Source organism: Pleurodeles waltl, chromosome 1_1 (genome assembly GCF_031143425.1).
Source record: "Pleurodeles waltl isolate 20211129_DDA chromosome 1_1, aPleWal1.hap1.20221129, whole genome shotgun sequence".
Taxonomy (NCBI): domain Eukaryota; kingdom Metazoa; phylum Chordata; class Amphibia; order Caudata; family Salamandridae; genus Pleurodeles; species Pleurodeles waltl.
Window position 1 is genome coordinate 775577752 of NC_090436.1, and position 27151 is coordinate 775604902.

At 45.7% G+C, this 27151-nt stretch overlaps 1 long non-coding RNA gene across 1 annotated transcript; it reads left to right on the forward strand.

Annotated features, from left to right (window-relative positions):
- LOC138284484 (uncharacterized) lies at positions 1-27138 on the forward strand. The gene is made up of 3 exons (XR_011201404.1): positions 1-541; positions 25789-25848; positions 27037-27138. It is a non-coding gene; the product is annotated as an uncharacterized lncRNA (long non-coding RNA).
- The last annotated feature ends 13 nt before the right edge of the window (positions 27139-27151 follow it).

The window sequence follows — 27151 nt, forward strand, 5'->3', positions numbered from 1 at the left end:
TTCTGTCTTCGTTTCTTCTTTCTTCTTGGTCTCCATATTGTCTTCTTCCTTGGTGTTCTTCTTCCCAGCATGCCTTTTTCCTTTTCCTTTTCTACTTGGTCTTTTTTCCTATTCATTTCTATTTGGTCTTTCCCAATCCAAGATGGTGTCATACTTTCTTCCTGCTGTGTCACCTCCTGTTTTCTGGTATATAAGCACTGCAGTGCCTTTCTTCCTTGCTTTGGAAACACTTCTGTTTTGGTGGTGATCCTCGCTCCTGTTTTTTCTGTTTTTCCATGCTGCTGCTTCTTCCTGCAAGATTATATTCTATTTTTTTTCCCTTTTTTCATTGTTTTTTTCCTCTTTTTTAGGAGTTCCTGTGCTAGAGTTTTTTTCCCAATTTGGGATTTTTTCCTCTGGGACTCTTTCTGGAGGGTACGGTCAGCCTTGGTGTCTTTTCCAGTCAGCAGCACAGTGGCTACTAGAAAGCGACACCCCTATCTTGGCCAGTCCAGAACCAATAAAAGACCGGGTGTTCCTTCAAGTTCTTCAGCCTACGGTGGTAAGAGACGTGCAGACCGTGACATAAACGAAGTTGAAGCTTATCTTTGCCATGCTCATAATTACGCTGTGATGTAACAGTGAAAAGCCGTTTTTTAATGAAGTTGAACGCTATTGATTACCCTTATGTTTTCATAGTAATACAACGTGAACTATAATCCTTGATATTAACCCTATGTTTTCAGTGCGATCTAAATATTGAATTACGTTCCTTGCAATACTAACACAGTACCATGAATATCTGGGGAATCTAATTCCCTGAGAGTTTGTTTGTTATTATTGTTGCCTATGTAAATGTCTATGAGTCGAGTGAGTCAACGTCTTGGGAAATCTCATCAAGGTGAAACACGCAAAATATCCACTGAACGTCAAGGAACATCTAGGTACGCTTAATTGAGGTGACGAGGGACTAATCTGGGATCACAGTGGGAGTAGTTATAGAAAGGCTCTTATTTAATTACAGTCTGAAAATTCCTAGACAGAGGGAGAGCCATCAAAAGCAGGAAAGGGGACCCCAACAGGTACATCTAGCTTACACATCATAGTTTAGCAGTAGAGTATACGTGGGTTTTGAGATATTAGATATTTGACTGATGTGTAATTTATCATAGGAAAGACTGGCTCTTCAAGAACCATCACTAGGCGACCGGCTCCAGCCCTGCGACTCCAGTGTCTCTCTCCTTCTCTCATCCATCCATTTTACCCCAGTACATTGCAGTACCAGTCATGTGTATTTAAGTGGGAGGCATGCAACGTTTAGGTTCAATTGAGAACAAAGAGCTTGGTCAAAATTGTGTCTCTGTGGGACAGACAGGTTAGTGCTTGACACCAACGTCAGAACAACCATCCGGGAAACTCTTGCATACAGACCCCCAGGGCCTAACCCTGCTTTCTGCAAGGCCATTGCTGACCTCATCGCCCCCCACCCATCGACTCAACAGACTACAATTTCCTAGGAAACCTGAACTTCCATCTAGACAACCCCAGCGACCACAACATCACGAATCTCTGGAACTACCTAAGCAACATCAGACTCAAACAACTAATCACCAGCCCCACACACACCACGGGCCACATCCTGGACCCGATCTTCACAGCCAACAAAAAAATCATGTTCACACACACAACAGAGCTCACATGGATTGACCACCACCTACTATATTTCACCATAACCAGCACACCAGAGCCGTCCACCACACCACTACCTTCCCCTCTCCGCAGACGGGGAAAAGTCATAGGGACGCAATGAACCACCGCCCTCCAGTTCAGCAAACCCATCCTCTCTGGCAACCTCGAACAGGACGCCGTCAATTTTTCCGAATGGATCCTCAAAGGTGCCAACAACGTCACCCTGCAAGGAACTCCATATTCAGAAGATTCAGCAAGCCCATAAGGTGGTTCACCCCACAGCTATGCAAAGACAAGAGAGAATGCAAAAGGCTAAAAAGACTGTGGTGTTGTAGCAGGGATCCCACAGACCGCACCACTTTCAAAGATGCACTGAAGAAATATCGTCTCAGCCTCAGAGAAGCAAAAAAGGTCACCCTACTCAGTCACAGTGGGGAGAGCACCAACCGCCTGAAGGACCTCTTCAAGATCATTAAAGAGTTCACCTGCCCAGCAGCCGCCGAAAACACAATCCAACCCACCCAGACCCTCTGTGACTCACTAGCCGACTACTTCCACTACAAATCACATAATCAACCGAAGACTGAGGCCAGGGCCATACTAGACTCAAAACGAATACGTAACAAACGTTATTATTTATTGGACTGGAAAGGTTATTGGCTTTCACCTTCCAGCCCACCAGCATCGAACACCCACTAACCCCATTTGAGGACTCCCCCAGCCACCTCATCACAGACTGGAAGCCACCATCAATCCAGTAAACAGCTGTCCTCATGACTTCAACCCACTCTAGCTCTCCAAATGTCCCATGCCTATATTACATCTTCAACCTGGGCCGGAAGGAAATCAGCAGCATCCTCTCTCCCATCTTCAACACCTCCATCAGGACTGACACCATTCCCGAAACATGGAAATGAGCAGAGGTGAAGCAGCTCCAGAAGAAACCTTCTGCCGACCCCAGAAAACTCATCTCTCTACTCTCCTTCCCAGCTACAGTCCTTGAAAAAAGCATCAACAAGCAGTTCTCAGAACACCTGGAAAGACACAACCTACTTGACTCCTCCCAATGTGGTCTCTGCTCCTACCACAGCACCAACACAGCCCTTATCACCTCAATGGACAACATCAGGTCCTTCCTTGACCACGGAGAGAAAGTGGCCCTGATCCTCTTAGACCTCTCAGCTGTGTCCACCATCTCCCACTTCATCCTCACTGCCAGCCTTCACCACATCGGGTTCCGAAACAATGCCCTCAAATAGATCCATGCCTTCATCACAGGCCGCACTCAGAGGAACCACCTTTCACCTCAGAACCTAAAAGCAACATATGCAGCCCCACAGGTATCCTCTCTCAGCCCCTCGCTTTTCAAGGTATATGTGATGCCGTTGGCCAAGATTGTTCGTTCCCATGGACTTAACATCATCTTTTACCCTGATGACACCCAACTAATACTCTCCCTTTCCGAATGGATGAAATCCAACTGCTTATAAATTGAACATGGAAAAGACTTAGGTGATCTTCAGAAGCAACCCCTCCCCTTAGGACGACTCCTGGTGGCTCTCCACGCTTAGACAACCCTTGCCCCGACTGACCACGCCTGCAACCTCTCCATCATCATTAACAACAAACTCACCTTCAAACAGCAGATAAATGCAGTGGCCTCCTCCAGCTTCCACAAAATCCGCATGCTACAGAAAATCTTGGCCATGGCCCTTTTTGCGGGTTCATCCCAGACGTTTTGCTTCCTTCCTCCTATTTTTTCTGACCTCTTGCTGTTGACTCTAGGACTCATCAGTGCTAAAGTGCAGGTGCTCTTCCTTATAAAGTTGGTATGATTGGCTTACATCTAATCTGCACATTTAATTTACCTGTAAGTCCCTTTCACAGTGGTATCTCTATGCCCAGGGCCTGTAAATTAAATGCTACTAGTGGGCCTGCAACGCTGCTTGCGCCACCCACTGAAGTAGCGTTTCAAACCTGTCTCAGGCCTGCTATTGCCACAGGGACCTAGCATCTAAATTTACTTGCTAGGCCCAGAACTCCCCTTCTACTATATGTAAGTCACACCTAAGGTAGGCCGCAGCTAGCCCTGTGGGCAGGGCTCTATGTATGTAGAAGGCAGGCTGTGTGGCCTGTCCTGGTAGTGACAAACAGCCTATTTGGCTTCTCAATGCTGTGAGTGCTGCCTTCTCACAGGATTGCATTGGAAATGCCCTGCCTTATGTCTAGGGGGTATTGTCTGATTTATGAGGGGTAGCGTAGGCATGTTTGGTATGGTAGAGCGAAATGCTGATTACTGGTGTATGTGGATTTTTTATTATCATTACATAAATGCCACTTCTAGGTAGTGAGCATTTCTCTGTGCTTATGACTGGTGCTTTACAGCTTGACTCCAATCCACATCTGGGCAGAGTGACAGTTGGCCTTTGTGCATGCGCTTCAGACAGCCTGTACACAGGGAAGGTGGAGGTGTCACAGAGGTGTATCTACATTTTAAATGGTCTTCCTGGGATAAGAGAAGGCAGGCAGGGCACACTTGCATCTGTAAAGGCTGTGCCCTGGCCTTACACAAAGAGCTCTTTTACCCCCAACTGATGTCTGGAGCCTGTGCTGGAGGAGAAAGGGCCACTCCTAGAACCAGTTGTAACTCATTGGAACCTCCTCCCCCCTCTTTGTTAAGCCTTTTCAAAACTGAGTATAAGTACATAGGATTTTTTTCCCCACATTTTAGAGACACTCTGGACTTTAAAGTGCTTGTAACTGGACACAGACTGCAGTGCGTGCAGAGTGCTGTGCTGGATTCCTTCATAGCGCCTTGAGGAGCACTTTTCTTTTGATAAATATAGTGACTCGAACGTGCTTGGTTTCCTTTTCTCCATGCAATGGAGCACTTTCTGCCTCTCCCCCAAGGGAGTAATCACTGCCATAGCCCAGGCGTTTCTGAAACCCGAGCACGTTGAAAGTTCACTATCCAGCATGCCCCCGGGGCACGAGCAGAGGAAGGACAAAGGGAGCACAGTGTTGTTGTGCCCACAGGGGGCTGGACCACTTTGAGGAGCATGGGTAGGCACCACCTTTTGTGAATTCACCACTGCGGCCCGAGTCTGGAGGGCGCAGGTCTCTCACTGTGTGGGAGACCCACCGTTGAGAGCCTCATGGGGCCAGAGGAGCTGCTGCAACCCGCCGGGAGGAGATCATCACTGCTGGCTGAGAAGGTGAGTCGGCCTCCCAACCCAAGCGGATTTAAGGGCCAGACCACCGCATTTAGGAGGTGCTTGGCCTCCTTGGATGTGGGTGGGGGGGCTGTGCGAGCCTCCCTCAGCCTCATCAGGAAGTTTCTGCTGCTCCAGGGGACTCCAGTATGAGGAGCGGGGTCACCTCCAGTCGCTGTGTGGGCTTGCTTGGTGGCGCCTTCCCCATCCCCAAGCATATTTTGGGGGACTGTGGGGGGGTTTCGATTGTGGTGAGCACCTCATTGAAAGACCGATGAGGCCTCATCAAAGGCCCCGTCCCGCCGAAGGCCATTTTTGGGCCCCAGAGCCAGTGGAGGGCAAGGAGCTCCCGAACTGGGACACAGATGCCCCCCTGCTTCACCTTAGGGCAGGCCGCCCCAATAATCAAGCCGACACTGTGCCATCTTTGGGCAATGGCATTCACATGTGCCTGACAGTATAGTGTGCTGATGATCTACATTACTGATATGTTTTTCATGTCTGGCCATGTGCTCTCTAATTCACCATATATTATCTGATTTGCTTGCTAATGTTCCTGTTATGAATATGTATGCTGATCTGTGTTTATGACTTGCCATATGGATATTACTGACATGTTGTGTTTTGTCTAATGATGTGTACAATATAGTTTATTTTGATATAACTTGGTGTTGTGTTTCCTTTGTGGTGGGGATAGTGTGTCACATGTGTGGTGTGAAACCAAAAGACGGTCATTCAAGCCATCATCACCAGCAGACTAGACTAAGGAAATGCCCTCTACATCAGACTCCACACCCAGCTTCTCCACCGCCTCCAGACCATCCAGAACTTAGCAGCAAGACTTGTCCTAGACCTCCCCAGAAGGGCCTGCATCACTCCCCACATCAGAGGTCTACACTGACTGCCTGTGCACAAGAGGTACAAATTCAAGGCTCTCACCATTGCATACAAAGCCCTCCACAATATCAGACCTAAGCTAATCAACCACAGACTTTCCTACCACCAGCCAACCAGGGAGCTCTGTTCAACAACTCTCGCCCTTGTGCATGTACTGACAGTACAACGCACCCACAGCAGATGGCGCTCCTTCTCGTACCTCACTGCCAAGACCTGGAACGAGCTCCACCACCACCACCTTCGCACCTCACACACCCTCCTCGACTTCAGGAAAAAGATAAAAACATGGCTCTTTGAGGAGTAGCTCTGATGCACTGTGACAAACCCAAGCGCCTCAATATGCCCCTGTGTGACAAGCTGTGCTTTACAAATCCTATGATTGATTGACTGATTGATTGCATTTGCTTAGATAAATACCACACTTGAGGAGATTATCGCCATTTTCTCCTACATGCCAACATGTAAGACTCCTGACAATGATGCTCTGCATACAGATTTCTATAATACATACTACCAATGACTGGCACCTAATCTGCAGGTGTACAATGAAGCAATTACATCAGACATGCTTCCGACAACTATTCGAGAAACTGTACTTTTCATGTTATTGAAATAGAGCAAATCACGGGCTCAGTGAGAATCCTATACACTACTGTCCCTTAATAATACTAATGAAGAGATACTCGCTAAACTATTGGCCAATAGACTGATAATCCTACTCACTGAGCTGGTTTTACCTGATCAATAGAGATTCATTCTAGGTAGATCTACCTCCTATAACCTGAGGACTTTGTTCAACCTGCTGCATTTGCTGAATCCTGACATGGAAGCTGCAGCTGTGTTTTTGGATGCCATTAAAACCTTCAAGTCTCTTAAATCACCATTGCTGTTCACAGTGCCGATTAGAATTGAGATTCCAGTGAATTTTATGAAGTGGATTCAACTTCTTTATTTTACAAGCACATGTGGCTTAATGGCCTTCTTTCAAGTCAAATTCCCATCTGTAGAGGCATTTGCGAGGGATGTCCCCTGTACTATATACTATAACATCAGAGCCATTGGCCTGTGTGGTAAGACATCTTCACGTTAACAAAGGTTTATAATTTACCTCCCATAACATTATTGTCTCACTCTACACTGACAATATTACCCAGCACAATCTTGCCCAAAATCTTAATCCCATCATTAGAGAATTTACCCTATTCAAAGCGCTTTCTGGGGTTAGCATTACTTGGAACAAACCTATGATTTTCCCAGTGTCCCCTGGAACACACGCTAGGATGCTTGACTTCCCCCTCGCTTGGTGCCAGACCTCGCTTAAATATCTTGGGATTTGGGTTAGTTGTGATAACAAGAGGTTATATCCAAAACTTACAGTATTGCAATTGCCAAAACTGATCATCTTATAGAAAAATTTAACATACTCCCCCTCTCACTTGTGGGTAGGTAGGTTTGTCCTGATGAAGATGATTTTCCTGCCCGAAATGCTTTATCTAATTTGTAACGTGTTCACTAGACACGTCTTTAAAGATTTGCGATCCAGGATGTTTACATTAGCATGGGTGGGCAAGCAACCCAAAACTCAATGGGAAATCTTAACTTTATCGAAAGAGCGGGGGGGACTTGCAGCCCCTAAATTTGAACTCTACAACATGTGTGCTCAGGCATCATTTGCTTACTGCTGGATGCACCCCTCACTGTACATAGCACAGTTGGCAGTGGAAAGGAGAAATGGTGGATCCGACCCCATTGAGCGCACTGATTATATCCCACCACTGCACAGAGGGCAACACCCTCACCCTCATTTGCACACAAGTGCAATGGAAGGGTTTTCATAAACAATTAATGTGCTCAATGTTGTATACCCTGAACATGTTGGTTCATTATCCCCCGCATCAACTCACTGGGGCTGTAGATTTGGGGCCTAACCACATAGGGAGACATGTTTATAGATGGGCAATTTATTGCTGGGTTGCGGAGAGGTGTGATTGGTCTATGGGGGACTTAGGGCCAGATGTAGGTAGAAATGGTTTTGCGACTCGCAAATTGCGACTCGCAAAACCGTATGCAGAATGGTGTCCCTGACACCATCTGCGAATCGCAAGGGGGTTGCAAAGACCCACCTCATTAATTTTAATGAGGTGGGTCGCAATTTGCGATCCCCTTGCCATTCCCTGCACTCGCAGGGATGGTGGCCTGCTGGAGACAGCAGACCACCATGTCTGTGACTGCTTTTTTAATAAAGCATTTTTTTTTTTTTGTATTGCAGCCCGTTTTCCTTAAAGGAAAATGAGTTGCAATACACTCGGGAAAATGAAACCATTTGGTTTCATTTTTTCAGAGTAGGCAGTGGTCCACTGGACCACTGCCTGGTCTGAAACAATATTTTTGGTGCCATTCACAGTCCCTTTTGCGAATGAGTTAGCACCCACTTCACATGGGTGCTAACTGCGAATTGCTTTGCGACCGCGTTCGCGGTCACAAAGCAATTCTGCATTGCAGTGCGAATCGCAAATAGGAAGGGGAACAGCCCTTCCTATTTGCGAGTCGCATTCCCATTTTGCAAGTCGGTACTGACTCACAAAATGGGAATGTGCATCGCGATGCACGTTTTGCATGGCGCAAACTGCAAATTTTGCAGATTGCGCCATGCTAAATGCTTTGTACATCTGGCCCTTAGTAACATATTCCCAGCTCAGGCACTAAAGGCTAAATATCCTTCATCTATGGGCAAGCCCGAGATCTGTAGTACCCAAACGTTAGCTGTTACACTCACATCAAACAAGCATATTGTTACTCAGCTATACACTACCCTGCAGATGGAGGCACCAGTGGATCTTCCTAAGGCAAGGGTGAGCTGTGAGATGGATCTGGCTGTGATATTTCTGATAAAGATTGGTTGTTTTGTTGTACCCAGACAAGTATTTACCCCACAAAGGATGGTTTAGACAGATACACTTTGAATTTTCACACTAAACCTACAGTATTCAGTTACAGATGGAAGGGTACAAACTCTACACTGCCTCATGATGCACAAGCTGTAGAGCTCCAAATGCTGATTTTCTTAACTTAGAGTGGAGTTGTCCCAATATTTGCAGATATTGGAGTGGTATATTCAACAGATTGTCAGATGTGGTTGAAATGGTTATCTCCCCATCATCCGCACTTGTAATTTTTAAGGTGTACTATGCACATGCCACAGCATGGGCATCATCATATATCTTTTTCTCTCTTACTGAAAAAGAGAGTAGCCTGCATATGGGGAAGAAAAAAATCCCTCACTATTCAGGGTGGATAGATGACATGGTATGTTGCAATGAACAGCTAAAGAACTACTCTTCTTTGCGTCCTTAGACAAACATATACAATAATATTTGGGGCTGACTTAAATCCTACCTGATGAATACTGCTATGTGGTATCTAGACTGTTTGGGTCCTGTAGATCGCCTTGATATGTATCATGATATGTACGTAGGAGGAGTAAGAGACTGACATATGTTTGACTTCATAATATGTACTGTTTATTTCACTCTAGGTTGCCTCTACTGTATTTTATGTACCTTCTCCCCAATATGCTTTGCACCTGACCTTAAACCTGGAAGTCTGCATTTTGTGGGCCTGCCTCAGACAAGTGGTTCATAATATAATTAATTGTGATGACTATTATTCTCTGTCAAACATACACTGCCGCAGCTAATAAATAATAGTAAGGTTGTTTTTGTAAAACTCAAATAAATAATGTAAAAAGGAAATTGCTCTTTTTGCATCATCACCCCCAAAATTCTAGGCTGATGCTGCTGGTTTTTCAATAGTGCACTGAGACCTGCTAACCAGACCTCAATGCTAGTGTTCCTAGCTTTTAGAAAATGTATGTTGAATTGGCTACCTTAAATTGGCATAAGCAAAGTTACTTACAAGTCCCTAGTATATGGTACCAGGGGTATCCAGGTCATGGAAGCTAAAGTTCCCACCCAGGGCTGCAGCACTGATTGTGCCACCCTGAGTGAGACAAAGAACAACATGGCTTCCAGTCGCCACTGCAGCATGGAAGGGCAATTTTAAACTGCTAGTTAAACCAATGGCATAGCCCCCACCTCCCATAACAATATATATGTCTCCCCAGTTTCTGAGATTAAATATGGCACCCTTGGTACCCTGAACCTCAGATCAAATCTGGATTGGAAAGAGGACTAAAGAAGGCCTGCCCCGTTGACACCTGGATCTAGCAAGGGAGGCTGCACCAACTGCTAGACTGCACCTGCTGCTCATGGGGCTAGTGAAATTAGGACTGTGCGTGTGATGCTCAAGAGCCCCAGACAAAAAAGTTGAACTCCAATAGTTAGTCAGTTGATTCCCTGTTCCAGCACAGGGCCCATAAAAGCTGAAGTAGTCAATAACAACTTTTAAAGAAATGCCTCTGACCTCTGACATGCGGTTAAGAAGACCACCCCTTGGCACTCAAATGTTGCACCTGTGTCTGCCAGACCAGGGAGAGGTGTCAGGAAGGTGGTCAAAGAAGGACACTAACCTGCACCAAAGGAAACCACTGGACCTGCTGTGGCTTCTGCTGGTTAATAAGTACTTCGAGGATCTGGGACTTCTGTGGCCAAAGTCACTCCACCTCAACTGAAGGAGAGGAACAACACCAAGAAGACCCCCTTAGACCGCAGAGCATCTTTGAGCATCCTCATTCTGTATATCAGTACCAGGACTAGGCCCGGAAGAAATTTAAATTCCGCTAGTGGAATTGGAGAATTTGGCAACTCCCATTCAAGCAATGCGATGACCATGGGAACAATGCAAGCCTTCAGAACGCAAGTTGTTGAGTAAGATTTGGCATCCTCTGGCAAGATTTGTGGTTGCGAGGAGAACTTCCAGAAAGATTTTACAAACACAGGCAGTACTGGAGCAGTCTCGGTCAGAGGGATGCTTCTTAAGTAGATTTTGTACCTGAGCAGCAGCGGAATCAATTAGAAAATGTTTTTTTGAGTAGGCAAGACCAGGCAGGACAAAACAAGATGGCAGCACGCTTGTGCACCTTGTGGTACCGTTCATGCAGATTTTTCAGCACATAATGCACTACCGGCGCTAAAATCAGAGCAAGTGCATTTTCTGCCCATTGTCAGAACTCTGTGGAATCTCAAGCAGTTTGTATGTAAATCCGCATTATTCCATAGAGTGAAATTCCACAAGTTCCACCCAGGGCTAATCAGGACCACTCCATTAAAGTCTATGGCGGTCCTTGCATAAAATCTAAAAGTGGACTCGAGACTTATGTGGTGACCAGGTAACGGTCCAAATACTCCTTACTGCCCCTACTGACCTTCTACCAATTGAACTGGTTGCCCAAACTGGGCCAGAGCAGTCAAACCCAGCTCTTTCAAACTTTTCAAAAGCTTGTTTGCAAAAAAGCTGAGATTTACATTTTCCTTGAAAATCTGTATCTCCAGAACCGTTTGGTGGCTTTTCTTCATCTTGGTGTCTAAGCATTCGAGAAAATATAATCCAAGTTTATAAATTGGTGCTGGATTTCTTTAATTTTGTGTGTGGTTCCTATTCCAGTGTTTGGTGTGTCTTTACACTTGTTCCTTTGTTTAAGCCTTACTGCTCGAAGCCTCAGCTACTCAGGGTTGAGCGAGGGGTTTTACAAATGAGCCTGACTGGACCCAAGACAGTTTCTTTAGTATATTACATGATGAGACCACACATTCACACCATATAATAAACCACAATTCTCACAAATACATTTTTTTCAAAAACATACTCATGTGACTGAGTTACGCGAGGGCACCTTAACAATCACACAGCTTTCAGGTAACATAAAGGCAAAAGTCTTGTTATTGTTTCTCTGTGTATGATTCCCCCATCCTACTGTACATGCCCTTATGGTCAGACATCTAAGAGAAAATGACCTTTACCAACTGAAAACCACTTGGTCACATGCTGTGAGCAAATCTAACAATTGCTTTATAGAAAACACAACAACATAGATCAGCAAACTTAACCTACCATGATCATCACACCCAACCCTATTTTTTAATGAGTGTGGCAACATCAACCCAACAGAGATTTAGGCCTTGATTAGGAGTTTGGTCATAAAAGCAACCAAACTTGCACATAAGGTAAATACCAGTAACAAAAGGTTCTGTGAATAACACGTCTTAAATAATGCTGAATATGAGTTTGTACCATGCACTGCGAAATCGTTATTTAGCACATGTACTGAATGTTCTGAAAGTGTGTAATTAAGAATGTGTGGTGAATGCCAACTGTGTTATTTAGAGCATGTGATAAATGAATAAACAGGACATGCACAAAACATATGGAAGTGGTCATTTTCAAGCATTAGAACTACCTGGAGTGAGGAAATGTGTCCCTAGAGAGCAGAAAGAGCTACATCAATACACTAATGGACCTTAGAACACCCCAAAAGTACATTGACAACTTGTTCCCGTGTGGGAGCGTGTAGGCATTCATTTTGAGTGGACAAAGCACCTTGAAAAAAGGCAAACAGAATCCAATGCCATCCTCTGCTATCACTCAGTCATCACAAGTAAAATCCTGCTGGATTCTTCCATCATGGACCCAGGCAGGGAAAGGAACTACAGGGCATATTTACAACATTTTGGCACAAGACAGCACCACAAGACTTCTTGCTGCGCTGCCCTGCGTCACAAGTAAAGGGCAGGAACAAGCAGTATCTATGAGATACAGCACATTTCTGTCCTCTTCCATTGCACTGGAATTGGCTGCCTGGCCCCAATGCAGACAGCCTTGCACCATGGTGCAAGGGTGTCTGCACTGTAGGAATTATTATTTTTGAAAAATAATCAAAGGAGGTGTTTTCCACCTTCTGTGTGAGCTGCAGACTGGAACACACAATGAAAAACAAAAAACAAGGAGAAATAAAGTTATTTCCCCCTGTTACGCCTCCCCTCAGGAGGCTTTGGCTTTTGACACATTCCCAGGTATACAAATCCTTGAAAAGCCATGCAGAGTGGCTTTGAAGCCTGCGCCACTGGTGCATCACAAAAGGTAACACACTGCCATCACAAGGCTCTCGTAACTATGCCCCTGCAGGTTAAGGGATCCTCAGCTGGATATTCTGGCCAAAGAGATGGCAAGGCACCATGAGCGGCTAATGCGCCATCTCATGCTGAAGAAGCCAACAAAAACAAACAAAAATATGGTTGTGGAAGGAGACAAAGGTCAAAATCAGTTCTGAATCAAAATATCCACATGATTTTGAGAAAATTAAAGGTTGGTTCGAAACACTGAAGTTCTAGGTATAGAAGCAAGTTGCCAAGCACAAGAACTAAAGAATGGCAAGTGGTAATAGTTCTCCACCTCAGCTCTCAAGTTGTGGGAATAAACAATTGTGACCATCCTCAACATGACTTGATTGTGAAACATGAAAAGGGTAAAAGACATGAGTTGTAGTGTATGTACATGTAGTTGTTAAAAATTTGTCTTGGCTGAGAATCATTATCATTGTGAAGAGTGTCTGATGTAATTTCTTATGCATATTGCTTTGATCAACATATATGGTGCCATAGGAGCTACCAACTCTATAATGGTACTTCTGGTGTATTGGAATTGGACTAGAACAACCACAATGCACTGTAATCTTGATGATGGGTTGATTTGCCTGCCTAGTAATTTAAAGGTGATGTGTTACCACAGTGTGACTAATATTGCTTCTCGTCAGGATCATAACATTGTGGTTTCAACCAGAGCTCCTAACACACCAGATCAGTATACACAGATTCACATCACACAACATCTGCAAACAAATAGGATGCTTTATTCAGCACACTTGTTCTTGTCTTTGTGAAGCCAGCGGGGGAACATGTGTGCAGTCAATTGACCCTAGGATGTTAGGAAATCATGAAATAATACAGTTGTTTACTTTGCTGTACGTACTTGTGTGGGTGCCCAAAGCACGATGTATATGCTGCTCACTCACCCTCTGCAAAGCACCCTCATTTAGCACAGTATTGTGCTAAAGGTTGACTGAAATGCCACACACCAAAGCTACTGTCAGATGTGTGGTGTCTGTTGCAAAGATGCAAAGAATTTTCACACTGCTAGCAATTCTAGGATGGGAGGATGGCAGTGGATCCATATGCTGGTCTCCAGGGGTTTCATAATGATGAAAATATGTTTTGTGTGGTACCCATATTGAGCCTGTGTATCCTCTGCATCTCTCAGGCTGATTCATGTTTATGGGTTCCAGCCTTACTGGGTCTTATCCTGTGTTACTGCACCATTTGAGCTTAATGTTTGGAGGCCTGGTTTCCAGTCTCATGCTGCATGGGTTGTTGTATCAGGACATGGATCTGGCATAGCATGATATACTGGCCTAGCAGTGCTGCATCCTACAGAATGGAAGTGCACACTGCTGCAATCAACCTGTGAGCTTCTCCTGCCCAAAACTGTTAATGTAGGCCTGGCACTGTGTGCAGCTGTGTGGGAGTGTAGGACATTAACCGGCATTTGGCCGCCATGCGGTCAAAATACTGCATCCCGCATTCGGACATTCCCGCTGGGCCGGCGGGCGCTAAACAAGTTAGCGCCGGCCGGCCCAGCGGGAATGGGGGCCGCAACACAGGAGCCGGCTCCGAATGGAGCCGGCGGTGTTGCGGCGGTGCGATGGGTGCAATTGCACCCGTCGCGCTTTTCACTGTCTGCTAAGCAGACAGTGAAAAGCTTCATGGGGCCCCCAGGGGCCCCAAGACACCCGTTCCCGCCAGCCTCTTCCTGGCGGTGACAACTGCCAGAAACAGGCTGGCGGGAAGGGGGTCCGAATCCCCATGGCAGCGCTGCTTGCAGCGCTGCCCTGGCGGATTCGCCCAGCCGGGGGAAAACTGTCGGGAAACCGCCGGTCCCGGTTTTCTGACCGCGGCTTTACCGCCGTGGTCAGAATGGGCATGGAAGCACCGCCAGCCTGTTGGCGGTGCTTCCGTCATTCGCGACCCTGGCGGTCAAAGACCGCCAGGGTCAGAATGACCCCCTATATTTTTTGCTCATACAGTGCATGTATTGCTTTATTTTGCATATAATATGTTGGTCTTTGAATGTTTCTATTGTTTTACAGCTTTTCTATCATTCTCTACACTTTCAGCATTTTTCATAACCTGCTTTTGACTGGAGGTATTTTAAGAGGGTATTTTCCACAGGTTTTTATGGGCCTCTCATACTTGTAATTGGGTGTTATTTACCACATGCATTATTTTTTGGATGTGGTAAATACCACATCCTGTAAATAGCACATGTGTTAATTAGCACACATGGACTACAGACAATCAGTATTTAGTATGTGTGCTAAATATCAGATGTGGTGGGAGTGTGCCATAGCAACATGGTGACAGGACATGAGCTCTTGAGCTTCCTATAGCCAGCTTAAAGATCCTGATTAATCCTGCCTTTATACCCAACTCATCAACTCCTTGAACAGCCATCCACAAGAAATAACCTCAGATACACATGATGCCTGCAGCAGATGGAGTCCCTCATGTCTGAATAAGATGTGCAGCTGAAGTCGCCCTTGGGGCCTAGTCGAGGCCTGGGCCGTGCTGTGTGGCTGGCCACCCCATAACACCACCACCACCAGCTGCTCAGGACTGGCGCAATAACAGCCGGTAAACTGCAGGAGCATAGGCAGCCCCAACAAGAGTGTGTCTTGCCCCGGGCGGCAATAGAGATCAAAGATGCAATGCGCATCCAGAGAAGTGAGGGTTAGCCTGGCAAGGAAAGAAAAGCTAATAGTGCCAGGCAGGAGGAGAAGGAGAGTGGAGCCAGACCCCATCATCCCTGTGCACCCATCAACAGTGCCCGGTGAGGGGGCCCCACGGGAGACAGCAGAATGAGAAATGGAAACATCGGCAAGCTACGCATCCACCCCGCCGTTCTGAGGGAAAAGCACCTCTCACCCCGCTGCGTGCTGAGAGACAGCTGGCAGCTGAGCCCATTCACCTTCGGCAGCCTGCACCATAACATCACCAGTGGCTGCTAGGGAACAGCACTGCAGTAGCTGGGGGCTGCAGGGGTGGCTCCCAGCAGGTGTATGTTCAGCCCTGGGTGGCACTTGGGGTCGGCATGGCCACATGGCCCAACCACTGCTCAAGCCCACTGAAGTGAGACAGCAACCTGCCTGTGCTGGAAAGCCAACAGCACCACAAAGAAGACGAAGGAGAGTTGTGCTGAGCCCCCCGACCCTGGATACCTGCCGAAGGTGCCCAGTGAGTGGGCCCCAGGGTGACAACAGTACAGACGTTTGGAGGGGATGAAATTCCCTGCGATTACCTCACTCGAACTTGAGGGAAAAGTACAACACACTGTGCGGTGTTCTATTAGCCTGTCCATAGCTGGGCCTGACAACCTTCAGCAGCCCCCTGCAGTGCATAACTGTCACTTGTGTAGCCATGTGTGGGAGTTGGTGCTGCCTGCGGGGTGAAATGCCTGGACCCCCTCCAGCCGAGGGCCTATAAGTGATCTCCTGGGGCCCGACTGCATGGGGGTCAGTGGAGTGGGTAAAGGCTGGACCCACATCAAAACCCCAACTGCCTGGCAGCAGGGAGTGACACATCGTGGAGACGTCACTGTAGGCCTCAAAAGGGCCAGATCCCACTCTACCAGCAAATTCCGACCAAAGCACACAAGTAAGTAGTTGCCCCAGCCAGAAAGCAAGAAACACATAATGGCAGTGCACCGCATCCCTGTCTGGTCCAAGGTCAACAACAGTTTTAAAGGTCCCAGCAACTGCAGCATTAGAGACATACAGACAATTGGGGGAACCTCGCACCTGGGACATATGGGAGCAAGTGGAGTGCAGCGGTGTACCGAGCTGTGTGAGGTTCCCGTCCGACGGAGAAGCCCCACACCACAGGGGCAAAGAATCACCCCCGATACTGACCTTGGCAGCCTGACTTTCTCCTCAGTAGAGTGGAACAGACCAACGAGGCAGCAGCGGAGTCCCTGGCAATCAGGTCAACACAAGACATCGACGGCCTGGTAGGGTGAACTACCATCCCCTGGAATGCACCATGGGTAAGGACAGACCAGCACGCTCTCACACAGTGAATACCATCACTCAGTATACCACCTGGTGCCAGTCTACCCAGAAAATTATGCCAGACCTGCCAGAAGGAGACACCAAGCCTTCCAGGGCTGAACTGTTGGCAAGTATCCAGGGCTCCCAGACCATCCTAGAACACAAAATATAGACAGTATCTTTTGATCTATTGATGTTGATCTCCTCTTAGCGGACATGAGAAAGGTCCCGGATAAAGTCACGACTGATGAAGGTAACATCGCTGAGCTGCAGGGTGAAGTGTCGCCCCCCAAGCGTCAGATAGCCCAGATAACCACAGTTACAGGGGAGCTGGAACGTCGTGCTGAAGATGCACAGAGCTGCTTCTGCTGTAGCAACATCTGCATCTTGGGTGTTGCCCAAAAGGGTGAAAGTGGTTCCTACAGAAAAGTTCCTAGAGGGCTGGGTGAGGACTGAGATAAAAAAAATGGCCCTGTCACAATTTTTGATAGCGGAAAGAGTGCATAGAGCACTGATGGCCCCTTCACTCCCCGCCCCCACCCAGGGACAGCTTAGCCAAAATCCTCAACTACTGCAACAGGGACAGCATTATTTGAGTGCCCAGTGAGAAGGCCAAACCCCTCTTCGACAACAGCAAGATAACCATCTATCTGGACTATACAAAACAGGCACAGGAGCAGTGCAAATCTTTTTCTCAGCGTCAAGCAAAAACTAAGGCCCATATTTATGCTCCCTTTGCACCACATTAGCGTCATTTTTTTTACGCTAATTGGGCGCAAACTTAACACCATATTTATACTTTGACGCTACACCCGTCTAACGTCAAAATATCCTAGTGTGCGCTATTTTCTGGATGAGTGAAACTGCCTTGCGTCAATGATCTGCAAGGTAGGCAATCCCGTCCAAAAAATGACTTCTGGTAGGCGGAGCTGGAAAATGGCGCAAATCCCAATTTGCACCAAATTTTAAGGCCTGGGTCAGGCCAGGCGTTAAAATGGGGCAAACACACCACTACTTAAGGAAAACTCACACAAGCAACATCTTTGCTCAAAAAGGAAGACATGGAGATAATACTCATGCAGCATGCACGAAGACGCAGAGCACAGGAGCAACAGCAGCAGCAGCTACCACCACACCAACATGGAGCCCAAAGGCAATGCAGAAGGCAGGAGAGGATATTCAGGACCAGGGCAACCCTTCAGGGCCTCAGGGAACATGATATCATCCAGAGGCACAGACTAAACTGGCAAGCCATACAGCAGCTGCTGTGCCACATTGAGCCACAGTTGGCAGCCAGCTTGCAGACACCCCACATCATTCACCGGAGACCAAGCTGCTAGCTGTCCTGCACATGTTGGCAAGTGGCTCTTTTCAAACCACTGGTGCCCTGGTTGCCGGGATCTCACAGCCCTCATTCTCTGCCTTCCTTCCCAAGGTACTTGATGCTATCATCTCCCTCACACTCGTTACATCAGCTTCCCCAGCACACAGCAGAAGCAGCAGGAGACCAATCAGGGATTTTATCAAATTCATGGCTTCCCGCACGTGCTTGGTGCCAATGACTGCACACATGTCCGGATTGTGCCACCTGCTGCAACTGAGCACCTATACCACAACAGGAAGCACACACACACTCCATCAATGTGCATGCCATTGTGGATCACCGTGGATTGTCTACCAACATCATGGCAAAGTATCCTGGGAGTGTACATGATTCATTCATCTTCCTCCACAGCACCAACAATCGGCACTTCCAGGATGGACGATATGGAAATGGCCTACTTGTTGGTAAGTACAGAAACCTAGTAATTTTCACACAGCACAGCAATCCTGTAGGACACCCAACACATACACCACTACATTGACACTTGGCCAGGAAGACACTGAGGTGTGACACTGGCAGTCATGTTTGATATCCTGACCCAATGGGATACACACCTATGGACAAATGACAGATACCAATAACAGGAGATGCTACTCTAGAGACACAAGGGACCAATTTAAAACCACACAGTGACAATTACATGGCCTTAACTGGCAGTACAACTTGGAAGATGAACCTTTCAAAATCACATCAAGAACACTCAATCTCACATCCTTCAAAGCAATACGTCCTGTGTAAGGGGTGTGTAATGTGTGTGGCTGCAGGTCAAACACCATGAGACACATAGCATGATGACGCTGACTCTAATGAAGGTGACATGGAATTATTGAGGCAGTACCAACATCTCACATCACTCCTGGGGTGACATTGCTAGCTAGCAATAAGGACGTGGACTGTGCTATGAAAACATGTGGATGTGACAGTAATGCAAAGTGCAAACTGCTACACATACAGATTGAGACAATTCCCCATATACATAACAGATGTACAGGCAGATGGACCTTCCTACACTAAAACCTTCACCCCACAAGCAAGTTAGCCAGCTTACCTGGAGCAAGTTCAGTAGTGTAGGTACACGTTTGCACATGAGCCAACTCAGTGAGGGAACAAAAATAGGTTTGCATACAACTTGTCACACATGGGATAATTTTGCATTGTCAATTGTGAACACTTCAGTGCTGCTAACTTTAGCCAAATCAAAGGGACTCACTGTTGCATTTCACCTGCAATTAAATATGTCGAATTGGATGAGATGTTCAGGCCATATAGTGCAACCATGTTACCACCACAGTGGAATCGATTGTGTGTGTGGAAGTATCATGTCACCTCCAGTGAAGGCACACAGACACTTCTTTCACATAACATAACGCATGGGAGATACACACTGAACAAGTTTCTAAATATACCATTGATATCATGTCAATCAGCCAAACACCCGTTTTGCTAGTCAAACAAACCAATGCAGAAAGAACATCACAGAAGCCTAAGATCCCACATAATACCACAAACACAGATGAGTCACAGACGACACAAGATGACAACTGCCATGCAAAGTGACAATCATGGTGCAACCAACAACAAAATACTTACCCTCATTTTCTCTTTCAGCTGACCAGTGTTAGGGATCCAGCCATGGACCATGACCCCAATTGCCAACCCAGGCACAGCAGCAGAGCGTGCCTATGATGAGGCACATTGTAGGACGCGCATCATAGTTGAGCGGACTTTTGGCATCCTGAAGTCCAGGTTCAGGTGCCTGGACATCACCGGAGGCAGCCTCCTATATTCCCCTGAAATGGTCTGCAAGATCATTTTGACCTGTGCCATCCTGCACAACATTTGTGTGAGGAGGAACATTCCCCTCTATAAACCGGATCAACAAATGCCTGAAGAGGAGGATGCTGTCTGTGAAAATGAGGGGGAACATCCAAACACAGCTGCAGGATTGCGTCGGAGACAACACATCGTACAAAACTTCTTCTAACTATAGTCACCATCACCACTTTGTTATCATATGTAATTAAACACCACTTCATCACTCAATCATGCTCCGGGTAATGATCTCTAGGAATCATAATCAGAGTTTTGCCTCATGGAGCATTGCAGAAATACAAATTTGCATACAGAAAAAGCCACATCACATTTGATGGGTATGAATGTACAGCAAACATCAAACACAGTGTTAATGACATATATCCTGTCTAATTCACTTTTGAAGGCCAATGTCAGAGGACCACAGCTATGAGACACATCCATGTTGCCAACACGGTCCATTGCAGCATATGACACCCAACTAAGACACCATCAATCATAAGGTAAAAAAGAGCATCATACATGAGGCAGTGGATGTGCAATTGCATTGGTAACAGGAATGTATGACCAGACACTTGACAGCAGTAAGTGTGACATCAGCTATCTCTGCAAGGAGCATGTGTGACAAGAAGTGCATCAAACCTGAAAATGGATAGCATAAGTGCCCCAGGTATGACAAGCATTGCTCACAAGACATGCCCTCCGCAGTCCATCCCAGGTAATAAGTCCTGCCACTGCCATGTTTTAAGTCTCTACCCACCCTTCTCTAGGGGGCCCTGTAAATGGACTATCTGTACCCTGAGAATCTTCATCTACACTCACCCAGACTCCCATTTTGACTTCTGTGTGCTTCCCTCTTCAGTATGGCATGCCATAGTCATAGTTCATCAGTTTGCATGGACTTCAGGTCTGATAATGAACAGCCTGGTAGTCAGTAAGACCTGTAATCAGCTGTCCATTGGTTCCCATGTGAAAGGTCCAGTTGGCCCTTTGAACTTGATTCTCAACTCCAGGACTTGTGATAGACTGAAGGTGCACACACCTGTGAGCACTTCCATGCAGACCAGCCATTTTAACCTGCCCTTGCTGCTGCCTGGAACTGTTTAGAAGCTGCCATTTGTTGAATCTCCTTGTTGTGCGTTGGCGTACAAATCACTTGTGTACCAGAGCCCTTGGGGGATTGCATAACAGTGCAGACCACAGCACAAACTGTTTTTTGTTCCCACAGTGTTGTTGCTGCTTGTCCCAGTCAGAGTTTGCTCACTGTGTATTTGCCTTGTTCAAGTTTGTTCCTGACAGAGCCTGCATCCTGTTAGCCAGGCTGGTTCCAGTCTTTGCATTAAACATAGAGGTTCCATGTGGCTACATTTGTCTCATAGTTGCTTTCCATGCCCTCTGTCTCCTGGGGTATTGTGTCTGGTAGGTCTACGATGAATCCTCAAATGTATAGTATAGTTTAATCAGTTTACTTATCGTATTCTGTTCTGGGACATGTATTGCAATGGCCTAATCCAGCCCCCATCCCTTGTCTGGTTTTGCATGTATTCATTGGTGCCAAACAGTGACAATGTGCTATGGCTGTATGCATGGATTTGGTACTGTGCCCCCAGCACAACAAACAAGGGTTGCTAATGTGTATATAAGGACAAAACATGTTTGTGCCCTGACGGTCCGGACACAGATTCAATTCTGCCATCACCTTTTTTGTGGGGCTTGCGTGGTGACTAGCTGTTGAGATTAATCAGCATAGAGTCACTGATGTTCCCTGTTGCAGTGGGAATTTTAGAGCCCATGCTGTGTACAAATGTTGTGATGAAACCTGCCTGTTTCCTGTTACTGATCCATAACGTATTTGAGCACACCAAGGTTGCTCTGTTGTCAGCCTTCGAAAGGTTCTGCTGTGCCGTAGCTGGACTATCCCCATGTGTGTCGTTAGTTGATCTTTGGCCTTTGGTCAAATCTGCTTGTAGGGATACTCTGTTAATTCAAGGGTTGGCTCCATAGACTCATGACTAGACCTGCACGTAACTGTGACAACATGGAGGCCAATACTGACACAGGGTACACATGGCCACACACTTGAACTGGACACCTTTGTGCGATGAACCACTGGAAATATGTGAACACGTGCATCATGGTCTGCTGGTCGTCCACAGCCACAGGAGAAACATAGATCATTTACATGACTCAAACTGTGGTGTACATAACAATTTTAGGATTGGATTTGAGACTCTGTCACAAACACTGTACCTACCTAGCATGTTCAAATGCCTGACTCATGAGTGATATACACACAAGTGACCATGAAGTGGTATCCAACATTTCATTACATGTGAGAGGTAAAATATCTGACATGGCCATTATTAACCGTCCTCAATCTTTCCTGTGTATAGTTAGTCATGGGAAATGTTATGTCCCCAAAGTCAAGGAAGTACACACAGCATAAGACGCAACAGATATAACAAACACATATCATGAATGATGTACCTCAATGAATGGCATCTGATGGTTATACACATTTCTAACACATTCATACATGCACGTTACACCAAAATGTTCTCATGACGTTCCCACAGAGGCACAACAATAATTTGAACAGACAATTCATAGACATAAACACATAGGCTAGGAGTCTATTTGTTTAGTAGCGTAGCCTTGCTGTCCTCTATTGATGCAACACCTGTTCAAACTAGAAAATACATATTTATTTTCCAAAGTTTGTGTTGCTGTTGCGTCAGTTAAGAGAGCTAATCCTGCACAACAACATGAGTATTATGGCCCGCAGTAATATGGTCTGACACATGTGCCCAAACACTAGAACACACACTGCAGGTCAAACCATCCTATCTTTGTATAGTTATAGGCTGCATGCATGTAAAAAAAATGGAAAAATCACACAAAAACAGTTTAAAACAGATTTTTTGATGCAAACGCGTAAAAAAAGACGTATATGCGTCAAAATATAACGCATGTACATTAAAAAATAATGCTCACACAGTATACATCAATTGGTCCCTAGCGTTAATTCCAACACCGCAGCCCAGGAAAGCGGTTATCCATTTAAAAGGTATTGATCCTTGAATGCGGGGGAATTTTCATGCATATGCGTAAAAAAAAATTGACGCAAATCCCGTAACCGTCATAAAATTTCACACAATACAAAACAAAAAACAGCCTGCAATTGAGACAGGAAGTGATGTAATAGGATATCCTGTTTGCAGAAATGGTACAGTGGGTGTACTTTCACTTTCACTTTGCAGTCTGTGATTATTCTAGACTGTGTGGCTGTGTCTTGAGTTGTCTCTGTGAATATTGTGAATTCGTCTCCTGTGTGCTATTGATATTATATTTTGGTGTTTTGTAAGTGTCAGTGGTAATCTCTTTTTTGTCATTTATTGTAATTAGATTTGTCTTTGTACTGTTGGGAGTCTGTTTGTGGTTATTGTCAGATGGGGTATTGTTGGGCTGTCTGTGGGTTAGTTCAGTTTCCTTTACCTACCTCTTTTCCCTGTTTTTCCCTCTTTACCCTTTTCTCTCCTAATTTTGTTGATATGTTGGGAAGGCCACGTCTGGGGCGAATGGGTGAGGAGGAGCTATGGGCATTTGTGTGGCTGGTGGGCCACTTCCTCCCCCTGATGTTGGAGGCTGGGGGCCAGGTGATACAGGGGTATCACACAGAGGCAAGAAGGCTCAGGTGGGCAAAGGTGCTGTTCCACCAGCGCAACGACCACCGGCTGAAGCGTCGCTGGGCTGACGTGGTGGCACAAGAGCAGGACCTGCTGGACCACCTGGGTGTGGTGATTGGTGGCCCTGTTAGTGAGTACAAAATTAAGTAATGTGTAGAGTACAATGCTCTGGAGTGACAGTAGCAGATTTTGTGACATGCAGCATGCAATGTTGGTGGACATGTGGAATACAAGTTGAACAAACTGTGGCCCGATTTATACAATTTTTGCAACACATTACTGTCATTTGTTGATGCAAAAGCTACACAAACTTACAAAAGACAAATTTATATTGTAAATTAGTGCCTCTTTTGCGTCAATAGATGATGGTAATGCAGCACAAACAAAATGATGAATCAGGGCCGTTGAGTGTACCAGGAATGGGATGTATTTCACATGCTAATACAAGGAACCAATGTAGTCCCCAGTTTTTTTAAACCATGCCTGAACAGAATTCATGGCCATACGTATAAAGCTCTTCCTAACCTCTGCTAATATCTTATGCCGATATTTCTACTTTGTTTGTGCTGCATTTGCGTTATTTCTGGATGCAAAAGTATAGCACAATTATTAATTTCCATAGCTGTACCATAAACAAATGAAGCAAATGCAACACAAAAAAATGACACATCTGGCCCTAAGTTCATTGTTTCTGTGTGTTTACGTCTGGACAGATAAGCTTTCACATGGCCAAACCCAAATGTGCTAGGATGATACCAGATTGCAGTAGCACAAAACAGGTTCATCTTGTGGCTTTTCGGAGTAGGCGTTGAAATCCTATCATTGAGTAGCAGGGCCCAACAAAATTTTTGGCTTGGGCGCAATTGCTGGTACTGAGCTAGTGCAGGTACCATCTGTGTCACTTTATAGCCAAACTATTTTGTTAAGTGAATGGGTCATCATGGGATCCCTGCTCTTTGTGAATGCATGGCCACAAACTATTTATTAGCATGATGTTGTGCAAGGGACCACTGACTGCCTCCATTATACCATTTAAGTGATGAAATAGGTTGTTATTTTACTTTTGGCACACCCCTGCTGATATAGTGCAGCATGTGTACAATTATTAACTTCTCAGTATGAAGGCTGTCACAGACATGGTGGTATGCTAAGATCAGCAGGCCAGCATTCCTGTGAGTGCTGCCATTCCCAAGGTGCTTTCAAATAGAGACCTACCTCATCATGATTGCAGAAGTAGGACATTTGCTAACCCATGTTTTTATTAGCGGACAGTGTCAGTTTGGTTGTACTACCACTGATCACCCAACTTGGCAATTCTAAGTTAATGAATCTGGCAAAGTGTGATTTACAATACCTGATATAGGTACACAGGGCCCAGAGTAACACATTTCATGTGCAATGACTACACCTGTGCCCATGCATTCTGTCTAGGATGATCAAATTTGACACTGTCAGCATACATCTTTTTGTTGTTTTGAATCAGAAAAGTGGCCAATCCATGTTTAGCGTAACATTGTCATCAAGTAACACACAGGATCCCTGCCATCATGTTGTCATAGGGCGCATATACGGCTCTGGGTACACTGCCAATGTGGCATATGTAACCTGCATACAGCACTGGCACACATATAATGGACCACTGAAAGCACAATAATTCCTGAATGCAAATCAACCCACATGAGTGTCACACAGTTACTCATTGCCCCTTGATGCACAAACCACAATACCTGAGTCACTGGTATTGCAGTGCACCAGGAATGTGGCATTGCATGTGTCTCCCAATTACAAATAATGAAATGGAGTACCCTCTGGAATGAATTAAGCACAAAACTGAGTAATCATCTTTGGCACCACATGATTGTTAGCGACAGTGCATGTGTGCATGTGTGCATATGTGTGTCTATCACTCACTGGAGGGACAGTGTCAATGCATGTTTGCAGTGGTATGTCTGTTGGGGTGTCTACATGCCTGATGTGCAGCTCTATCATATAAAATGTCACACACAGTGATTTGTTGTTCCAACTTTTATACAGTGGGCAGACATTGAGCACATATCACCCTTCCATGTTTTACAGGTGGACCAGCCCCCTACACAATTGGTGAAGTGGCTCGATTTGCGGACCCAGACTTATCCAGTAAGTGTTAATATGTTTGTCCTGTGTTGTGTTTGCAGCTGTAGTGTGATTGACTCCTGTGTGTTGGACTCATTGCAAGGTATGATGTGCTGGCACGTGATCTGATATGTGGCTTGACTGTAGGTTGACATTTTGTTCCATGGTAGAGTTAGACATTCTGCGTCAGAGAGTCATATATTTGGAGTTGAGTGCTGTGTAATAGGCATGGGCAGGTAAACAAGGTGATTTGTTGCTACATGTATGCAAAAAATTGATTTGGAGGTGGCCAGTGTCATAATTTAGTCAGCAAGTCATACCTAATTCACACAGAACAGCGATGCATCAGTTTTACACACAGACTTGCGCATCCCTGTTAAGTAATGAACATGTAGGACTGTATGGGTGACTGTCCCGCAGCATCTAGCTCCACATGTTGTACTCCATTTATGTGGCACTTGAGTGAAATGTCATAGGCATGCATGCAGGTCAAGGCCAGATGGGTGCTTGCATCAATGTGCTTGATTTTGAAAATGTGTAAGTGAGATCTAATGATGTTGACAATTGTCCACAATTAGAAAAATGAGTGTAGATGTGTTTGTCCAATGGTTGACTCAATCCTAGTTGGCAGGCCTCCTTACCTGTGGTGGACTGACTAAACCCATGGACATCTGTCCAAAGCTTCATGGTTGTCCTTGATGTTTGAAAGTATGTGTTGCATGTCCATCCCCCCCTGAGGCCCAGGGTTAGGGGTAGAAAATATCTGTACCTAGGTGTGATGATCATAGTGTAGATGACAGACATGTAATTGAAGCATGTGTTCCAAACTACAATGCCCCCTCATGATTACCAACTGCATACCACCCTGGCAGTTCCATATACAAATCACAGGTCTTGTGTGCCTTGATTTTGATCCTGAAGATAGTTATTAGTCAGCCTGGCACATGTTGAGTACTTGCAGCATTTGTTATGTGACTAATAGCAGGACAAATATGCACAGATCATTTAATTGAGTACACACCTTGTTGTGCATTGCTGTACTGTTAGATAGTTGATGGGTAGGCTGCGTTGGCATGTCATTCCTCAGGGACATTGTATCATCTGTGCTGTGATTTGGACTGTATGTGCTATTTTTGATAAAGTGTTAGAATATCATCTGTACCTGTATCACACAATGATGTCACTAATGTTTGCCTGTCTCTATTTTTACAGCTGCCAACATGAATGCCCAGGAGATATAGGAATTTCGGAGGCGGGCAGTGCGGTACCGTCACATACTTGATGTGGAGACTGGGTTCCGCAATATGGCAAGGAGATATCATCATGA